Source organism: Mustela lutreola, chromosome 3, assembly GCF_030435805.1.
Source record: "Mustela lutreola isolate mMusLut2 chromosome 3, mMusLut2.pri, whole genome shotgun sequence".
In the NCBI taxonomy this organism is placed as follows: Eukaryota; Metazoa; Chordata; class Mammalia; order Carnivora; family Mustelidae; genus Mustela; species Mustela lutreola.
The window spans coordinates 36,665,590-36,684,581 of NC_081292.1; the positions used below are offsets into that span (position 1 = coordinate 36,665,590).

The following is an 18,992-nucleotide window of genomic DNA, read 5'->3' on the forward strand; positions in this document are numbered from 1 at the left end:
AGACAGGCAGGTCAAGTTTCCAGATAAGTGTAGACATTGGCTTTGGGCCCCTCTCAAGGGGTGGAGAGAAACTTTCTCATAAATATGTTCACAATTCCTCCCCTCTTTTCCTCGCAGACATCCCTAAAACAAGGGCAGTCTCTGTGGCAACCCTCTGCTTCAAAGACAGATTCTAGAAACTCTCTGAAGACCCTTCAGGTCCCACATGACCTGTTGCAGTGGCTGAGGCTCTGTCAAGGAGTGGTGTGGTCATCGTGATACTTCACTTATTGACCTTGGGGTTCCAGGTCCTGGAGCCAGCCGTTTTATATACATATGTCCCTTGTATCCTCATGAAAACTCCATTCTACAGTTAAAGAGACTAAGACTTGGCAAGGTTTAAGAAAAGTGCTCAAGGCCACACAGTTGGCAAATAGCAGCCCCAAGATGTCTACCCTATTTGACCTCTACAAGCTCATGCTTCTCCCTCTGGGCCACTCCCTTTTGTAATAGGGTAGCCACCAGCCTAGAAGCCAGATCTGGAAACCCGGCTTTGGGCTAGGTGATGGACTCTCCTGCTGGAACTTCTGGCTTATCCCTTTCTAAACAGGGGAATGAAGGTCTATTCCCACCCCACCCCCAACTGCTCACATGAGGGCTTTTGGGTAGGGTCAAGAAGAGAGTAATGAGTAAAAAAACAAATTATTTTAATTTATAGCTAACCAAATTTCTCTCTTGCAACAATTTATATCCATTTCCCCTAATTCAGGCAACTCTGAATATGAGAAAAAGCATTCATTTGTTTGAAGAATGCTATTCAACTCATGACAAAGAACAATTCTTTTGAATCTTTGAGAATTTTCTGGAAGTCACATGTCATTTTCACTTTCACCTATTAAAATCGAAGCTTACATTCAGCTTTTTAAAAAGTTCCTCAGCATGGAGGCAGCCACTAGCTGCTCCTGCCGGCTGGATCTCAGGTCCTTGCCAGGGGTCAACACTGGAATCACAGACTAGCTCAGCAAGCCACAGGCTTGGGCTGAATCCCGAACTGATACTGAAAGAAAGAAAGACCTGCATAAAGATCACAATGAACCAACAATGAACAAATATTCAATGTCTGTCATTATCTCAACTTACTGGGGGCTTGGGAGCGGGATACAGCACATTCCAAGAGCCCCTTGAGGGAAGAATGAACCATGAGGAAATGGAGATCCTGGGCTGGACAGGAGCCTGGGGCCAGGATGAGGCCTCTTCACACATCTGCTTCCCTCATAACGGGTCCCTGACTCACAGGCTCTGCCAGGTGGAAACCAAACCAGCCCTGGGCCAGGGGCCAGAGCAAGGACTTACCTGGAAGAGACCTCTGCTAAGCAATTCAAACCACATGCAAACGCTGCTATTTTAATGATCATACATTTCTATGGCAGGTTCCCCCAGTACCTTGGCTACCATGTGAGTGGAATCATTTTTCAATGTACTCAGTACAGAGGAGACACAGTGCACAGGGCCAGGCAGAGGGTGCATGTGCCTGTGTGTGTGTGTACACGCCTGCATTTTTCGGGAGTGAGGGTATTTGCATAACGCAGATATCTTTGCAGATATCAGACAAACAGGAAGTTTCAGAACCTTTGCCATTTCCTTTCCCTGTGAATCAGCGGCCTCTTTCTTCACACTCATAAATGATGAAAATCACAGGGTATGGCACTGGAACATGAAATACAAGAGAAGAGCACAAAGGCCTGCCAAGGCACCTTCTTTGGTGGGGGGCTTCCCTGTCGCCCACTCCTACCTGCACTCCTCGGGCCATCACCTTCCACCTGTCAGCTTCCTGAGTGCTTCAAGTGATGTTTGGGCACTAGCCTGAAACACAGCAGCAAAACAGTCTTCAGCCCCACAATCTATGTCACACCAATGCTTGGGGTGAGGCCCAACCAGGCTGCAGTGGGACCTCCTGCATCTTAGCTCCTGGCCCCAGGGCTGTATACCAGAGAGGCTCTGGGGAGTAACACGCACACCCTGGACTTGGCACCAGACTACCTGGGCTCACATCCCTGCTCCAGCCAGAGAGGCCTTGGCAAGCCCCCTTCCCCTTCGAGCCTTGGTTTCCCTGACAGTTACATGGGACTGATGGCGACTCCCTGTGGGTTTGGGGCTAATAATACCTGTGAAAGGCAAGGAATATAAGGTGGCAAAGAAAAGCACAGGCATTGGAGTCGGGGATCTGAGTTCAAAACCCAGCTCTGCGGTGTACTGGCTATGACACTTGGGGGAAATTACCTAACTTTGCCAAATCTTACTTGCTCCTTGTAAAATGGAGATAATGAGCACATCTACCTGACAGTCAACGGAGAGGACTAAATGATGTAATCTCTTGGCTCACAGGAAACTCTCAACAACTGTAAACCAGTTTTCCCGCCACCTCCCCCACTCTTCCTTCCTCCTGCCCCACCCAGTGTGGCAGGATCCCTGAGTGAGACCCCTGCTGAGCCTCACCGGGGAGGCCGCAACTGACTTGGCCTGTAATAAATCAGGGGAATGAATGGAGGGATGGATATTCCCGGTCCACAGCAGGTGCTGAGGAAATATATCTGCATTAAATAAATTTATACAAAAGTCACAGACCAAATCATGCCCTCTACATTTTTGAAACTCCTGAAGGTGGAGTTGGGCAGTAGAGAATAGTGATGACAAACATCCGGGGCTTAGACAGCAGTCAAGTATGGCCCGTCTTTTAACTTCGCACTCTGCACAAAATATGGAGAGGCTGTGAAGAAATGGGTCTAATGGGTTCGGTAAGTCCCCTTGACAACCCAGAAAGATGATTCCAAAATTTGACTTCCTTTCCAAGAGGACAGGCCTTGCGACAGGCATCCCTCTTGCCTCATTTCTCTCCTGTCCCTCCTTAGGCCTAACGGTCTTTTCTTGTTGAAGAACTGGTAGGTCTGAAGCCCCACAGCTTCCAGCAGCCTCACGGAGGCCAGTGAGCAACCCCCACTGCCGACCCAGCCTGCAGGAGTACAGAGGTGCAAGAGGCTTGTGTCGGCAGGAGGACAGCACACTCACCGGGGCCTTCACCTCTGGGGCATGGCTGTTCAGCACTCTCCTTGTGTAGGCTATGCCAGAAGAGTGCTCCCTAGCCACTCCTCCAGGAGCGAGTCCAGAGCTCTGCAGACACGCAGGCTAAGCGCCAAGGTCTGGAGTCAGACAGCCTGGCTTTACATCCAGACTCTGCACAGACACGCTGATTGGTCTCAGGCAAGGCTGCTACCTCTCTCAACCTCAGTTTCCTAATCTGTAAAATGGAGACCAGTGCTAAAGCCCAGGCTGAAAACCTTTACTCACTAGCCTGGGGACTGAACTAGGAAGTGAATCCCAGCCGAGACCAGGCTAGACGACTAAATATTAGCTCTGCTCATTTCTACTCCCGAAGCTCTATAAACACTCTGGACATGAGCCGCTGCTTTCACTACACAGCTCCCAGGGGAGGGACTTTCAGAGGAGTGGTGGCCCTAGACAGGCCCCATCATTGCCCTGGCTCAGGTTAACAAGGTGCCCCCTGCCTCTCACTGTTCCCCAGAAAGTCACAGGAGTGGGACACCCTGGGTGGCTCAGTCAGTTGAGCATCTGACTCTTGATTTTGGCTCAGGTCATAACCTCAGGGCCATGAGATCGAGCCCCTGCATCAGGCTCTGTGCTGAGTGTAGAGTCTGCTTGAGATTCTTTCTCTTGCCCTTTCTCTCTGCTCCTCCCCCCACTCCTGCTCTCTCTCTCTCTCTCTCTCTCTCAAATAAATAAAATCTTGAAAGAAAGAAAGAGAGAGAAAGAAAGGAAGGAAGGAAGGAAGGGCGGGGGGAGGGTGAGTCCCAGGAGTGCTGGGGATGGGACAGGACCTTGATCTCATCTGCCTTGTGTGAATCATGCTCCATTCCTATGTTGCCCATGGCAGGAGCTCTTTTCCCTGTGAACACTCTGCAAATCTTTATCACAGCAGCAAAAGAGCCTAATAGCTAGTGGTCTATTCACTGAGCATATATTTACAGTACATATATTGTACATATATGTATATGTACATATACATATACAGCATATATTTACAGTACAAACCAAGCCAGTGTGTGGCTCACATACCACACACTGGGGTACCATGCACTGTCTGGAAGGAAAACCCCAGAGATATTTATTGTGCACATACTCCTACAAAGGATCTGTGTCAGAGGCCAGAGTCACTTTTCCTCATGCTTTGGACCAGTTTTTTTTGTTTTGTTTTTTCTTTTTTTTAAGAGTTCTCAGGACATTCAGAGCATGGAGGCTGCCCCCACAGCAGCAGGAGTGGAAGCTCAGGCATCCTGTGCCCCAAATACCAAGCCAGAAATATCAAGGACACTGTGCCCAGCTGGCTAGAGTCTGGAGGTCATCTTGGCCTCCGGGGAGAGCCCGCTGGAGCTGAGTCTGCTCAGGGCCAGGACAGCCGGTCACCCTGGGGTCCTGTGACCCCCTGCCTGGGCTTTGATGGCCTGCTGGGCCCCCATGGTGAGGGTTAAAAGCGGCCATCGCTCTCCTGCAGACCATCAGTCCCACTGTGTAACTGACTGCCTTTCTATGAACGCCTCTCCTGTCATCTCATAAAAGATGCTCCTGCTGGAGGAATGTGGAAGCCAGCCAGGGAGGGAGGTGTTGACCCCTCAGAGCACTGGCTCTAGAAATGTCACCCAGGCGATGGCTGCCCATTGAAGCCAGATAACAATGCAAACCCAAATGGGATTGTCTGATAACTGTTCCATCAGCAGACTTTTTTTTTTGAGAACTCCAACCTTTGTGAATAGAACCCAGCAGGAGTTCACTGTGGGTTTTTCCAGCATCTGTATCTATCCTTTGCTGTGTCATGACTATGGACAATATAACATAATTTTGTGATCCCAAAGCTACCATTTCTTGTCTGCAAACTGTGCTTCTGTCTTGAGCATTTATACACATTCTCCCCTTTGAGCTATCCCTTGCCAAAAACCTGTGAGAAAGGAGTTATAGTAACACTTACTATTATTCTTTTAGTTTTAATTATAATTTATCATCATTATTAATAAAATGAATTTTATTTTAATAAGTATAACATTTACTAAGCTTTTTCTCCATTCCAGGCATTTGTGGTCATTGTCTTATAACAAACATCTCCTTTGTTCCCTCCAAGAGCCCCATGAAGCATGTGCTATAATGACCCTTTTGCAGGTGAGTTAGGGGAGACCTGGGACACCAGCCCAGAGCCGCTGTCCCCAGAGCCTGTGAGTGTCCCACTGCACCATCCCACCTCCCTTCTCAGCCCTGCTTCTCCCTCTTCTCTGACCAGCAGAGGCAAGGGCCTCGGGGCTTAGGAACTTATGGCCTGAGCACAGGCAGCCGAATCAGCAGAGCTCTGGAATACCACCCACTTGGCTGTCCCAGCAGTCAGTGAAGACCAGTGGTCACTTCTGTGAGCACAAACACACTGGTCGGGATAACTCCTGAAGGCGCGGGCGGCTCTGGGTCAGCCTCAGAGTAGTAGGTCTGGACTGTGGAGGCTGACAACAGAGCTGGCAGGCCGGAGTAATGTTAGCAAAGAGTACAAAGTTCCCAGACGCCCGACTTGTTACTGACACCTGTATTGGTGTGATACATTTATGACACATGATGAATCAATTATTATTATTATTGACTACAGTCCCTAGTGTGCACTGATTCACTCCTGGTGTGCCATCTGTAGGTTCTGACGAATGGAGAAAGACACGTCTGCACCAATACAGTATATCAGACTAGTTTTGAGGCCCTCAAATTCCTGTGTGCTCCACCCATTCGTCCCTCCCTCCTCTCTGGTCCCCTGCTGCTCACCTCCTGCCCCAACCCCTGGCAACAGCGGATCTTTCTACCGTCTCTGTCGTTTTTACCTTTTCTAGAAAACCACGTAGTTGGAATTACACAATATGAAGCCTTTTCAGATTGGCTGAGTTCACTTAGTAATATGAATTTAAGGTTCCTCTCAGTCTTTTCATGGCTGCTTAGCTCATTTCTTCTTATTGCTGAATACTAGTCCTCTGTTTGGATGTATCACAGTGTATCCATTCCCGTGTTGAAGGACATCTTGGCTGCTTCCAGATTTGGGCAACTATGAACACAACTGCTATAAACGTCCATGTCCGGGTTTTTGTACCAAAGTTAAGTTTTCAAGGAGCTCAATTGCTCGATTATATGGCAAGAGTATGTTTAGTTTTGCAAATAACACTTTCAACTTCATTTTACTTGGGATGTTTTGTGTTCCAGTGTGAGTGCTGAAGTGGTTCTGCAGATTTGCCACTGTCCCAAAAAAAGCTCGAGACCCCCTAAGAGCAGAGATCTAACAGTTTAGCCTCACCTCCTGTCCCTGTCTCTCCCCTAGTGTCTCCATCAGTTCCCACTCGGGGAAGGGAGGTGGGCACAGGACAGGTCTGCTCTCAAACCCACCAGGCTAAAATTCAGTGCAAAAGGCCAGGTTCACACCTTCTTCGGGGCAGGGAAGTAATTGTATGGCTTTTTACCACTAGTTAAAATTCAGTTCCTGCTGAGCACACACAAAGATGTCATTCATGTCACGCTAAATAGTTTAGAATGTTGACAGAATTTAAAAGTAAAATTGTGGGATAATTCTGGAATATAATCAAATTCATTGTCCGCTCATTATTAGATTGTTATGTTTTAATATATTTCATTTCTTTCTCTCCCTGAATGTTCTTTTTCTTATTGAATTGCCCCCTTTCTCTTCTTTTTTTTTTAAATTTATTTTTTATTTATTTTCAGCATAACAGTATTCATTATTTTTGCACCACACCCAGTGCTCCACGCAATCTGTGCCCTCTATAATACCCACCACCTGGTACCCCGACCTCCCACCCCCCGCCCCTTCAAAACCCTCAGTTTGTTTTTCAGAGTCCATAGTCTCTCATGTTTCACCTCCCCTTCCAATTTTCCCCAACTCCCTTCTCCTATCTCCCCATGTCCTCCATGCTATTTGTTATGCTCCACAAATAAGTGAAACCATATGATAATTGACTCTCTCTGCTTGACTTATTTCACTCAGCATAATCTCTTCCAGTCCCGTCCATGTTGCTACAAAAGTTGGATATTTGTCCTTTCTGATGGAGGCATAATACTCCATAGTGTATATGGACCACATCTTCCTTATCCATTCGTCTGTTGAAGGGCATCTTGGTTCTTTCCACAGTTTGGCGACTGTGGCCATTGCTGCTATAAACATTGGGGTAGAGATGGCCCTTCTTTTCACTACATCTGTATCTTTGGGGTAAATACCCAGTAGTGCAATTGCAGGGTCATAGGGAAGTTCTATTTTTAATTTCTTGAGGAATCTCCACACTGTTCTCCAAAGAGGCTGCACCAACTTGCATTCCCACCAACAGTGTAAGAGGGTTCCCCTTTCTCCACATCCCCTCCAACACATGTTGTAAACTGTCTTGCTAATTTTGGCCATTCTAACTGGTGTAAGGTGATATCTCAATGTGGTTTTAATTTGAATCTCCCTGATGGCTAGTGATGAACATTTTTTCATGTGTCTGATAGCCATTTGTATGTCTTCATTGGAGAAGTGTCTGTTCATATCTTCTGCCCATTTTTTGATATGATTGTCTGTTTTGTGTGTGTTGAGTTTGAGGAGTTCTTTATAGATCCTGGATATCAACCTTTTGTCTGTACTGTCATTTGCAAATATCTTCTCCCATTCCGTGGGTTGCCTCTGTTTTGTTGACTGTTTCTTTTGCTGTGCAGAAGCTTTTGATTTTGATGAAGTCCCAAAAGTTCATTTTTGCTTTTGCTTCCTTTGCCTTTGGAGACATATCTTGAAAGAAGTTGCTGTGGCTGACATCGAAGAGATTACTGCCTATGTTCTCCTCTAGGATTCTGATGGATTCCTTCTCACATTAAGGTCTTTTATCCATTTTGAGTTTATCTTTGTGTACGGTGTAACAGAATGGTCCAGTTTCATTCTTCTAAATATAGCTGCCCAGTTTTCCCAGCACCATTTATTGAAGAGACCGTCTTTTTTCCACTGTATATTTTTTCCTGTTTTGTCGAAGATTATTTGACCATAGAGTTAAAGGTCCATATCTGGGCTCTCTACTCTGTTCCACTGGTCTATGTGTCTGTTTTTATGCCAGTACCATGCTGTCTTGGTGATCACAGCTTTGTAGTAAAGCTTGAAATCAGGTAACGTGATGCCCCCCGTTTTATTTTTATTTTTATTTTTTTTAAATATTTAATTTATTTATTTATTTGACAGAGAGAGAGAGATCACAGGTAGACAGAGAAAGAGGGGGAAGCAGGCTCCCTGCTGAGCAGAGAGCCTGATATGGGGCTTGACCCCAGAATCCTGAGATCATGACCTGAGCCAAAGGCAGAGGCTTAATCCACTGAGCCACCCAGGTGCCCGGCCCCCCGTTTTATTTTTGTTTTTCAACATTTCCTTAGCGATTCGGGGTCTCTTCCTCTTGACATACATACCTCTGCTTTGGAAAATCACACTCCTACTTTATTAGCTCAGTGGGTCAGGAGGCAGGCCTTATTTCTCTCTGTAACCTCTAGGAAAATATTTATTGAATGAATACTTCAGAGAAAAGTATCTTGTTTTTTCCCTCCGGTTTGAAAATGTCTTTTCCACTAAGTCAATCTTTACAGCTGAGTACCCAAGGGCAGTGTTGGAATGTCATTAACATAGTGATTTAATACGTATTTAAATTTATGGCTTACTTCCTAGGGTTGTAGCATCTTGGAAGAGATAATGAAGGGCTTGAGTTCAACCTCAAGGGTGTGTCAAGGGTGTGTCCCTTGCGTTCCATACCCACCTTTTAGGCCTTTCTCCTGATGTCCTAGATCAGCCTCTTGCTGCTGCAGTCCTTTACACACTGTCCCCAGAGGCTTCATGGAGGCGGGCTGCTCTTGATCCCACTGAGGGTCTCTGATTCATGCTCACCAGTGGCTCCTTCCCAGGACCATATTACGGAGGAGCCCCTGGTGCCTGGGGCTGCTGGACCTGCACTCCTCTGTAAGCTGACAGCTCCTCCTAGGGTTTGCATTCATACCCAACTCCTCAGCAGAAGCCTGTGATGTTGGATTTGTTTGGCTGCTATGTTTGACTAACTTCTGGTTCCTTCTACTGAAGAAATGGACCCTAATTTCCAGAGGGCATTTTGCATGACTGTCAGTCTTAAAGTCTTTACCCCTGTTTAGCCAGGAATGGCCCAGGAAGAGCTTTGAGGCTCTCCTCCCACCTCAGGAAAAGGTCAGCCCCTACCACCCTCCATACTTCATTCAAGGGTCCTATTTCTGGGTTCCCAGACCTTGACCATCAGCCCCAAGAAAGATGTCTTCCTAGGAAGACTCCTTTCTTCCTAGGAGTGAGCTCTCATGAAAAGCAAAGTTTCTGTGGTCCTCCTTCCCATTTCAGAATTCCTGTGGTGGGTATGCTGAATTGGCCCTGCTTTACTTAGGACAGACTAAACCACTGTAACAACTAGACCCCAAAATGTCTGGACCTGTATACATTAGAAGTGTATCTCTAGATCCTGTAACATTCCAGGGTGGACGTTCCAGATCAGCAGGTGGCTCTATGCTGCAGGGTGATTCAGGGACCCAGGCTCCTTCCAGCTGTGGTCTCATTATCCACAAGGGCCTTGAGCCAATGGAGGGGGAACAAGACCATAAAGGAAGCATGCTGCTGTCTCAAAAGTTCCTCACCCTCCATTGGCTGGAAGTCAGTTATCCAGTCCTTGGCCACTCTTACTTGCAGGAGGAACTGGACCATACTGCCTAACTCTCACCCAGCAAGAAGGGGAGATAGGTTTTGGTGGGAAGCCAGTGGCCCCTGCCAGAGACCCCATCCATCTTCTTCTCAAGTCTGCCCTCCCTTGCCTTCCTGCTGTCGCCTCATTTGTCACATTTGCAAGGAGATGTGTTGAGAATTTATAACTCAGAAACCAATACAATAAAGAGGTAGCCACCTACTGCTCCTAACAACCAGATAATAGAATCTGCTCAGTAAGGTCTAATCACCACGATCTTAGCAACACCCGCCATATCCCAGCAATGGTCTGCATTAGCATTCTTTCAGTTTTTATTTTGTTTGTTTTAAAATTTATAGTCCGTGCTGTTATTCATTATCCCCAGGCCTCGCTGATGTATACCAGCTCCAAGGGAAATAAAAGCCAAACATTAGCAAACATCTTCCTGAGCACGAATATGTTTTAGAGCTTTGTGCTCAGTATCAGGCTTGTGATATTAATCTTCAGATAAGTTCTTAGGGGCCCACTCAGATGCATTGGCCTTAATGATATTATTAATGGAAAACAGGACCAGGCTTGGGGTTACAGACCTTGAGGCAAGGGTCCTGTAGCCTCCACCCCTACTCCAGCTGAGGCTGGCTCCTCCCGTCTATCAAGGAACAAAAGAAGTCAAACTGATTTAGAGAAGCACTGGACATTTATTGGGTGCCCTGTGGAATAATGTGAACTTTTGGCTTCAAGATGGAGGAGGGGCCGAAGGGGAAGGGAAGTTTAAATGTGGCATCTCCAGAAACTCTCTATTGGTTCAGCTTATGATGAGACTCCCAAGTTTTTAATCACCTCCATTTCCCTTTTCTCTTCCTAATTGTTCTGTGAGTGCATCCCAGCCAGGGGCTACCTTCCACAATTAATCTGCTGACTGACCTCAGCTTGTCCTGTCACTCTTCCTCATTGTCCCAGGGCTTAATACCAGGCTAGTACTCTTTGATGGCGACTTTACTAAGCCCCTTTTCCAGGTTCAGCCCTCTCCCCCTTGAGAGTTCCCTACCTGAGTCTCTGCCCTCAATTCCAGGTGAGAACATCAGGCCGCTGCCCCTCCAGCAGGCTGGCCCTCAGAGGAGCCTGCGCCTGACTGCTTCCTGCAGGCGGAGACCCGAGGGTCTGGACACATCTAGGTGCCATCCGCCTCTTTGGCCCCTACCTCCATCCGCAGCCTGCAGTGGGATAGGTTCTTCTCCCTCAGGAACCCCATTACTGTCCTCCTCCTCCCCCTACAGCTGGGGGCTCCCATGTGCTGCCTGAGGCTGGAGCCCTCACAGGTAAGGAGGGTCATTCCCACCTCAAAACCTTCCTTCCTGCTGCGTACCCAGCCCAGAGTTCCCCATCTGTCCCTTTCCATCTGGGCTCGCCTTGTCCCCATGGATGGCCCAGCTCCCTTCTGGAGCCTCCTCTGATGAGCCTGACGTGGATTTCTTGAGCTCTCTGTCCTTCAGGACGCTCAGGTCGGGGTAGCTGTTATCAGACCCAGGGGAGTGGTCCTTAAGCAGAAGCCTCTGTTGGGGCAAAACTCTAGATTTTTCTGAAGGATGAAACTACTGAAATTGTGCCAGAGGCAATAAGCTGCTCTCCCCTGTTAGTTAATAGAAGCTGTTAGCCACAAAGGAGTGGGAGGCACACTTTGTTTTTGCAGTTGGGGAGGCTGTAGAAATTACCAGGTGTATCCACTCTCTGGTGGCTGTGGTTAAAAATGAGCAATCACTTCCTTTGTTTGGTGGATATGGTGTGGCCTCAGGAGGTTTGGGTGAAATTTTTATCCCAAATGCCTCTGAAGGAGAAATTGTCTCCAGGTTTGGTCCCTGGAACACCTGCATCAGAACTAATTAAAATGCAGATTCCTGGTCTTCCCCAAGAAGTGAACCAGGGCCTCTGAAGGTGGGGTCCAGGAACCGGCATCCAATGCTATCCGCGGCTTGACCACGGACAGCTGTTTGGCACAGGATGCTGTCACCTTCCACCCTGAGGGCGTCGTGGCATACCCTAAGGATCCCAGACCTCCCACCTTAGTAGCAGAGACTTGGAAGACCCACCTAATAGCTCTCAGCCATGATCAACCCTGGTTTTGGCCCACTGCCCTATACCAGTTTGCTCAAGTAGGCAGTCTGTACATATTTCTTGAACTGAACTAGTACCCTTAAGGGCAGGGCTTTGTCTTCTTTATTTCTTTGGGCCCCCTGCTGGCACACAGTTAGTGCTCCCTCTCTCTCTGACAGCAGACTGATGGATGAGGTCACAGATCCAGGCCCTATCTGTAACAAGACTGGAAAGGAGACAGCAGCTTTAGTTAACACCAATCTACCTGCTCCTCAGGGTGTTTTTACAGGAAGAAGCTGTTTTGTTCATGTTCAAAATCCACAGATTGTCAGACTCTCAGCTGGGTAGAGTCCGCTGATAGGAGTCGGGAAAGGAAATATGCACGCAGGTGCCTTTTCCAAGAAAGAGCCAATACTGGTAAGTGAATGAAGTTAGCCTCGAGGGCCTTGACAATGGCTTGGCCAGACAGAGCTTCTGTGTACAACTTTGGTTTTTGTTCTCTGGGATAAAAGCCATGGTGACAATCTTTGGTGTGCCTCCTGGGCCTCTCAGCTTGAAGGTCATAGAGCCCTTGAGATATGCAGGGAGGGAGCCCACCAGCCATGGTGGTAGAGATTTGAATACGGCTGAAAGAATTCTTAAGCCTTTTATGAGGAAACAGTTTTAAACCAAAGACCCAAAGGAAATTGGAGAAGGCTTACATGACAACCCAAAATAAATGGACTTACTTCAACCCAAAATGAATGGAATGTCGCACCCAGAGAATACACATACATTCACATGGGACTGGGAGAATTACCGGCTCATAAGAAATGTTCATATTTGAAGAAAGCAAATGACTTCTATTAGTGTCTCAATCAATCAGTAAGTATTTACAAGAGCAAAACTACCAGCTAGCCTCTCAGCTGGACTACAGGAGGACTCAGAACAAGCCCTACCTCAAGGCTTTACAACCTGGATGGAGAGCTGAGACAAGCTCTCTAGAAAGAGAGAACCACACAGAAGATCTCAAAAGTAAGCACACCTCCCTAAATGGCTAGGAAAATTCTTGAAGGGATGAAGAAATTTTGAGTCTTTCCTGGAATCCTAAATTCGTAGTTGTTCAGTATCTTAAATGCTTATATAGATCAAATCTATTCGCCTAATTGCGAGCAACAGAAAAATGGCCTGGTTCCAGAAGAAAAGAAATTTAGAAAAGTATAGCTGGGAAGCTGAGCTGGGACTCAGACTCAGAAAATGGGCAGAAACCATGAGAGGCTGGAGAACAAGAAGAACCACTGGGTAACCTCACAGGAACCAGCTGATGAGGCCACCCCTGTCATGGCAAAGCCTAGGATTCCAAGTCAGAGGCAGGAGTCTAGAACCACATGCCCACATCCTAACCAAAAGGGAGGATGAAAAACAGAGTGTCTGGAAGGTTCTGGTTTTTTTGCAGGAGATAAACATTCATTCATGAGGAGGGGAATTCCAGGGCAGGCAAAATAAATAGCAAATGTTCACCACGCCTTCCTTATCTGGTATGGAAACGGAAAGTAGGGATGTGAAAGAATAAAAAAAGATTTAAAAAAAAAAAAAAGGTATACTGCGAGATAGGAATTGTGCCAGTGATCCATCCAAAAAGCTCTGCTCCATGGGAATTGGGGAAGTCTTAGTAGAAAGGGGGACCTGATGAATTTGAAGGATTGGGATAAATGGGAAAGAGGTGGGGAGAATCCCCAGGCTGGGAAACTACCTAGAAGCCTTGGGGATGAGGGCAGGAAGGAGATACTCTGAACTTCCTCCTACCCAAGGCAGCCCTGTCAAGGCTCAAGATGCCACATGAGGATACCCCTGTAATGCACATCTGCTGCAGTGTCTTCAGCATCACCCAGATGTCCAGTTTATCATCAACTGCGAGTGGCATCACCACTACTCCTTTGAGCAGGGAAATGAGGAGCGCCCGCATTTAACATCTGACTCCATTATACCTAGAACAACAATGAACTGAAACCAGTCACTACTAATCGCTCCATGTTAAACTGTTTTCAAAGTACAGGCTTAACAAGTGAACAGAGATTACCAAAACTGAAAATATTACTTGATTTTCCTTGTATACAGTATCTTTCCCTTCTTGCAGGTAAAAGTAACTGTGACCTCTTCGACCGGTGGTTCCTAAGATGGATGGTTATCAGGGATCACCTGGTGAGCTTTTAAAAGTATTTCCAGCTCCATCCCAGATCAGTCCAAAATTAGGACTTCTAAGAGGGGAGCTGAGACACCCATATTTTTTAGGCTCTCCACGATATTTTCAGAATTATCCAATTTGGAAACCGTGCTGCAGACATTTCAATGCACCTCAGCGTTCATTATACATTCCTTTGATTGTCTATGAACCCAAGAGCCCGCTTCACTTTTTTCCCCTACTTAACTCTATTCTCTATTCTTTTTTTCTCAATCTATAAAAAATTTCAAAATCCAGAAAAATTGAAAGAACTCTACAGTGTTCAGTTATATACCCTCTATCTAGATTTTGCATTTGTTAACATTTTACAATATTTGCTTTATCATGCATTTATCCATCTATCCACCCAGAGATCCCTCCACCTTATTTGATACATTTCTGAGTTGTGGACCTCAGCATTCCTCACCTGTAAACATGTTAGATTGCACATCATCAACTAAAGTTCACTATTTGTAGGTAGCTCTTTCTTTTTTCAAGTAGAATTTACAAAAACTAAAATGCACAAATTGTAAGTGTACCAATCATTGTGCGTTGAGAAATTCAGATCCCTGTGTAACCCAAACTCTTATCAAGATATACAATATTTCCGTTACCTTAAAGGGTTCCAAATACTCTTCCCCCTCAATCTCCATCTCCACTCCCAGAACAAGTGTTATTCTGATTTTTTTTTAAACTTAGGTTAGTTTTGCCTGTCCTAGAACTGTCTATAAATGAAACTGCACAGCACATAATCTTTCTGTGTAAGGCTTTTGTCACTCAGCTAAGGACTCATCCTTTTTTGCATTTATTGGTAGTTAATTTGTTTTTCTTACTGCTTTTATTCCATTTGTATGAATATATCATAGTTTGTTTATCCATTCTCTTAATGATGGACATTTTGGTTGTTTCCCAATTTTTAGCAATTATAAATATAATGTCTATGAATATGCTTGTATAAAGCTTTTGTGGAGATATGTTTTCATTTCTTTTAGGTAAGTACTAAAAGGAGTAGAGGAGTAGAATTGCTGAGATGTATGGGAGGCATATGTTTAATTTTATAAGAAACTAGGCAGATTTTTTTTCTAAAATGTTTGAACTATTTTCGATCTGCTAATAATGTATGAGAGTTTTGATTGCTTCTTGACATCCCTACATTTAGTGTTTTTAGTCATCTTTAAGCTATTTTGGTGGGTAGTAGTGGTATATCATTGTGGTTTTAATTTACATTTCCTTGGTGATTAATGATGTTGATCACTTTTTCACATGCTTTCTGGTTGGTGATATATCCTATTTTGTGAAGTATCTGTTCACATCTTTTGCCTGTGTTTAATAGAGTTGTTTCTTTTATTTTTGAGATTCAACTTGCTAATATTTAGTTAAGGATTTTTGCACCCATGTTCATGGAGAATATTGGTGTGTGTTTTACTTTTATTGTAATAACTTTCCTTGGTTTTGGTACCAGGGTTATGATGATCTCATAGAATGAGTTCATTTTATAAATAATTAGTGTTAATATAGTTTTTCCAACTTCCTTACAAACTTCCTCTGAATTTATACTTAAATTGTGCTTGTAGACAGCATAAAATTAGGTTTCTCCTTTTTCTTTCCAGACTGCTAATTTTTAAATTTTAAGTGGAGTGTTTTGGTCAATTCATATTTAATGTAATTAATATACCTATGTGGGTATTCATTGTTTTTAGGTTGTCCAATCTATTTTTATTCCTGTTTCTCTTTCCTGCTCTCTTTGGAGGTAGTGTGGTTGGAGGTGGGGGTTGTTTTGTTTTCTGTTCTGTTTTGTTTTAGAATCACATTTTAATTTATCTACTGGTTTTTTAGTGATCCCTATTTGCACTAGTTTTTTTTAAAAGTAAATGTTCTACAGATTATAATAAATATCCTTGACTTACTACAATTTACTTAGAGTCACTTCACAAAATGTAAAAATTTTGCAACCATGCAGTTTTATTTACTGCCTTTGTCTGTATACTCTAGTCATGTATTATATCTACGTATGTTCTATGCTTTACAATATAATGTTACAAGTTTTGCTCTAAGTACTCATATGTATTTAAAACTTTTTTTTTTAAAGATTCTATTTATTTATTTGACAGAGAGAGATTACAAGTAGGCAGAGAGGCAGGCAGAGAGAGAGAGGAGGAAGCAGGCTCCCCACCAAGCAGAGAGCCCGATGCGGGACTCGATCCCAGGACCCTGAGATCATGACCTGAGCTGAAGGCAGCGGCCCAACCCACTGAGCCACCCAGGCACCCATGTCTTTAAAACTTTAAAGAGAAAATAGACTCTTACCTGTATCCACATACTTACCATTTATAACATCCTTCATTCCTTTCTGATGAATTGAGTTTCTGTCTGATATCATTTCACTTCAGCATGAAAGAACTTTATCATTTCTTGTAGTTCAGGTCTGCCGATGACTAATTCCCTTAGTTCTTATTTATATGAAAGTGTCTTTATTTCACCTTTATTTCTTGAGGTGTGTTTTTTTGAATACGGAATTCTGGATTGACAGGGTTGTTTGTTTGTTTTTTTCTTCCAGCCCTTTAGAGAGGATCAACTGACTTCATATCTCCACTCTTTCTGTCCTTCATGAATGAACCAGCTGTCGTTTATATTGTTAGTCTTGTATGTAATATGCCATCTTTCTCTAGCTGATTTTCTCTTTATGTTTGGTTTCAGCTAAGATGAACTACTACTACATATGGTTTTCCTTGTATTTATCCTGCTTGGTGTTTGCTTATATTTTTGCATCTATAATATTATGTCTTTCATCAAATTTGAATTAAGATTGGCAATTACTTCTTGAAACATTTTTTTCCTACTTCATTTTCTTCCCTCCTTCTAGAGCTCCAGTCATAAATGATAGACCTCTTGATACTGTCCCACAGGTCTCTGATCACTTACTTGTTTTTTAAACTTCATTTTTCTCTTTTCTTCAGATTGTTTAATTCTTGTTGATGTATCATTAAGTTCACTGACACTTTCTTCTGTCATTTCCAATCCTCTCATGAGCCGATCCAATGAATTTTTATGTAAAAATCCAATGAATTTTTACTGTATTTTTTAGTCCCAGAATTTCAAGATATTTTTTAATCATTTCTGTTTATCTGCTAGAATTTATGTCTTTTCATTGATTGTGAACTTATTTTTTTTTTATATTCTTAAGCATAATTATAATAGCTGCTTTAAAGACCTTGTCTGCTAGTTCCAATATCTGGATCTTCTCAGTGTATCTCCATTGATTGCCTTTTTTTTTTCTTAAGATTTTATTTATTTATTTGACAGAGATTACAAATAGGCAGAGGCAGGCGGGGAGGGGGGAGCAGGCTCCCTGCTGAGCAGAGAGCCCAATGCTGGGCTCAAGTCCAGGACCCTCGGATCATGACCTAAGCCAAAGGCAGAGGATTTAACCCACTGAGCCACCCAGGCACCCCGATTGCCTTTTTTCTTGAGTATGGGTTACTCTCTTGAGTACGGGTTCTCTCTCTTCTTGAAACATCTCATGATTTTGAATTTGGTCACTGTGAATGATACATTGTACAGACTCTAGTTTCTGGTATGTTCTTCAGTAACATGTTGATTTCTGTTGATTATTGTTCTAATAGGCAACTAGCTTGGTTGAACTCCAACTTCAAACTCTATCTCCTCTCCACTGGGCAGCAGCTGCATTTTTTGTTTGGTTCTCTTCGCCTCGCATAACTACTTGGAGTTTGCCCTATATGTGTGTAGCTCAGAAGTCAACCAGAGATTTGAGCAGAGTTTATATATAGAATTTAGGGTTCCCTCCCTTTGCTCTATCCTTTCCAGGATTTTCCCCTTCCCTTTATAGCTGCTTTGGCAGCCCCAAATTCACTTATCTGATTCCTCAGGCTGATAAGATTTCAAGTTTGTTCCCAGACTCTAGTTACCTTGCACAGCTGACTGAGGTCTACCACCAGGTAAAAACCCATAAAAATTTAAAAAATAAATAAATAAAGGGAAGCTCACCCATGGTCCTTTTCTTCTTCCATGTGTCAACTCCCCTCCGGCTTCTGCATAATTATGGTCATGCTCTAGTGGCTTCACACAGTTGTTTTGTATGCTTTGTTTATCACTGTCATCTGTGTGACATCTGTGTAGGGTTGGTCTAATACAGACTATTACACCTTTTTTGGAATACACAACTCTACTGCTTTGACTACTTTTTAGAGATAGTTGCTGGGCAGTCAATCATTTGGATTTTCTTTTTCTAGCAAGGCTGTAAAACTCAATAGTAGTTAAGATCCTAGACTCTGCAGATCAACTTCTTGGGTTCAAATTCCTGCTCTGGCTGCTGTGACTTTGTGTAAAATATGGGTCTTCGCTATACCTCAGCTTACTCACCTTTAAAAATGAGGATAATCCCAAAGTATCTCCTAGGTTTGCTGTGAAGTTTAAATAAATTTATATGTAAAGATCTTGGAGGAATGCATCTTTCATGGCCAATAATAAATAAGGCAGCATTGCTGGGTTTTATTGATATTACTTCACTTCTCTCTTCAGTAAACTTTTTGGTACACAGAGTTTGGGGCAAAGTTAATTAGCACCATTTTATGGATATGCAGACTGAAGATCTCGAAACTGTAAACAGAAGTCAGAAATTACAGCTCCAGGCCTCTTGTTCTTTGCTAATTTACTCAGTTGTCATTTTCCCTCACCACACACTACCCTGAATCCTTCAATGAAATGAGCCTGCCTAAAAAAGTTTATCCCAGGTTTTATTCATTAGGCTGAGAGAACTCCCAGACCCCTTCTTAAATAAGGACATTCTGTCAGGAAGTTTTTTTGGCTTTTATTTACATTTGAAGGGCTACAACATTCCTGCTGCCTAAGAGGAAAAGCCTGTTCTCCCAAATGCTTTTCTCCTTGGCCACATACCCGAGGCTTGAGCT

General features: G+C 44.1%; 1 long non-coding RNA gene across 1 annotated transcript; it reads right to left on the reverse strand.

Moving 5' to 3' along the window:
- Positions 1-649: 649 nt before the first annotated feature.
- On the reverse strand, positions 650-18,162 carry LOC131826548 (uncharacterized). The gene is made up of 3 exons (XR_009351644.1): positions 18,070-18,162; positions 1,772-1,842; positions 650-1,036 (listed from the first exon to the last, which is right to left on the reverse strand). It is a non-coding gene; the product is annotated as an uncharacterized LOC131826548 (long non-coding RNA).
- Between the last annotated feature and the right edge of the window lie 830 nt (positions 18,163-18,992).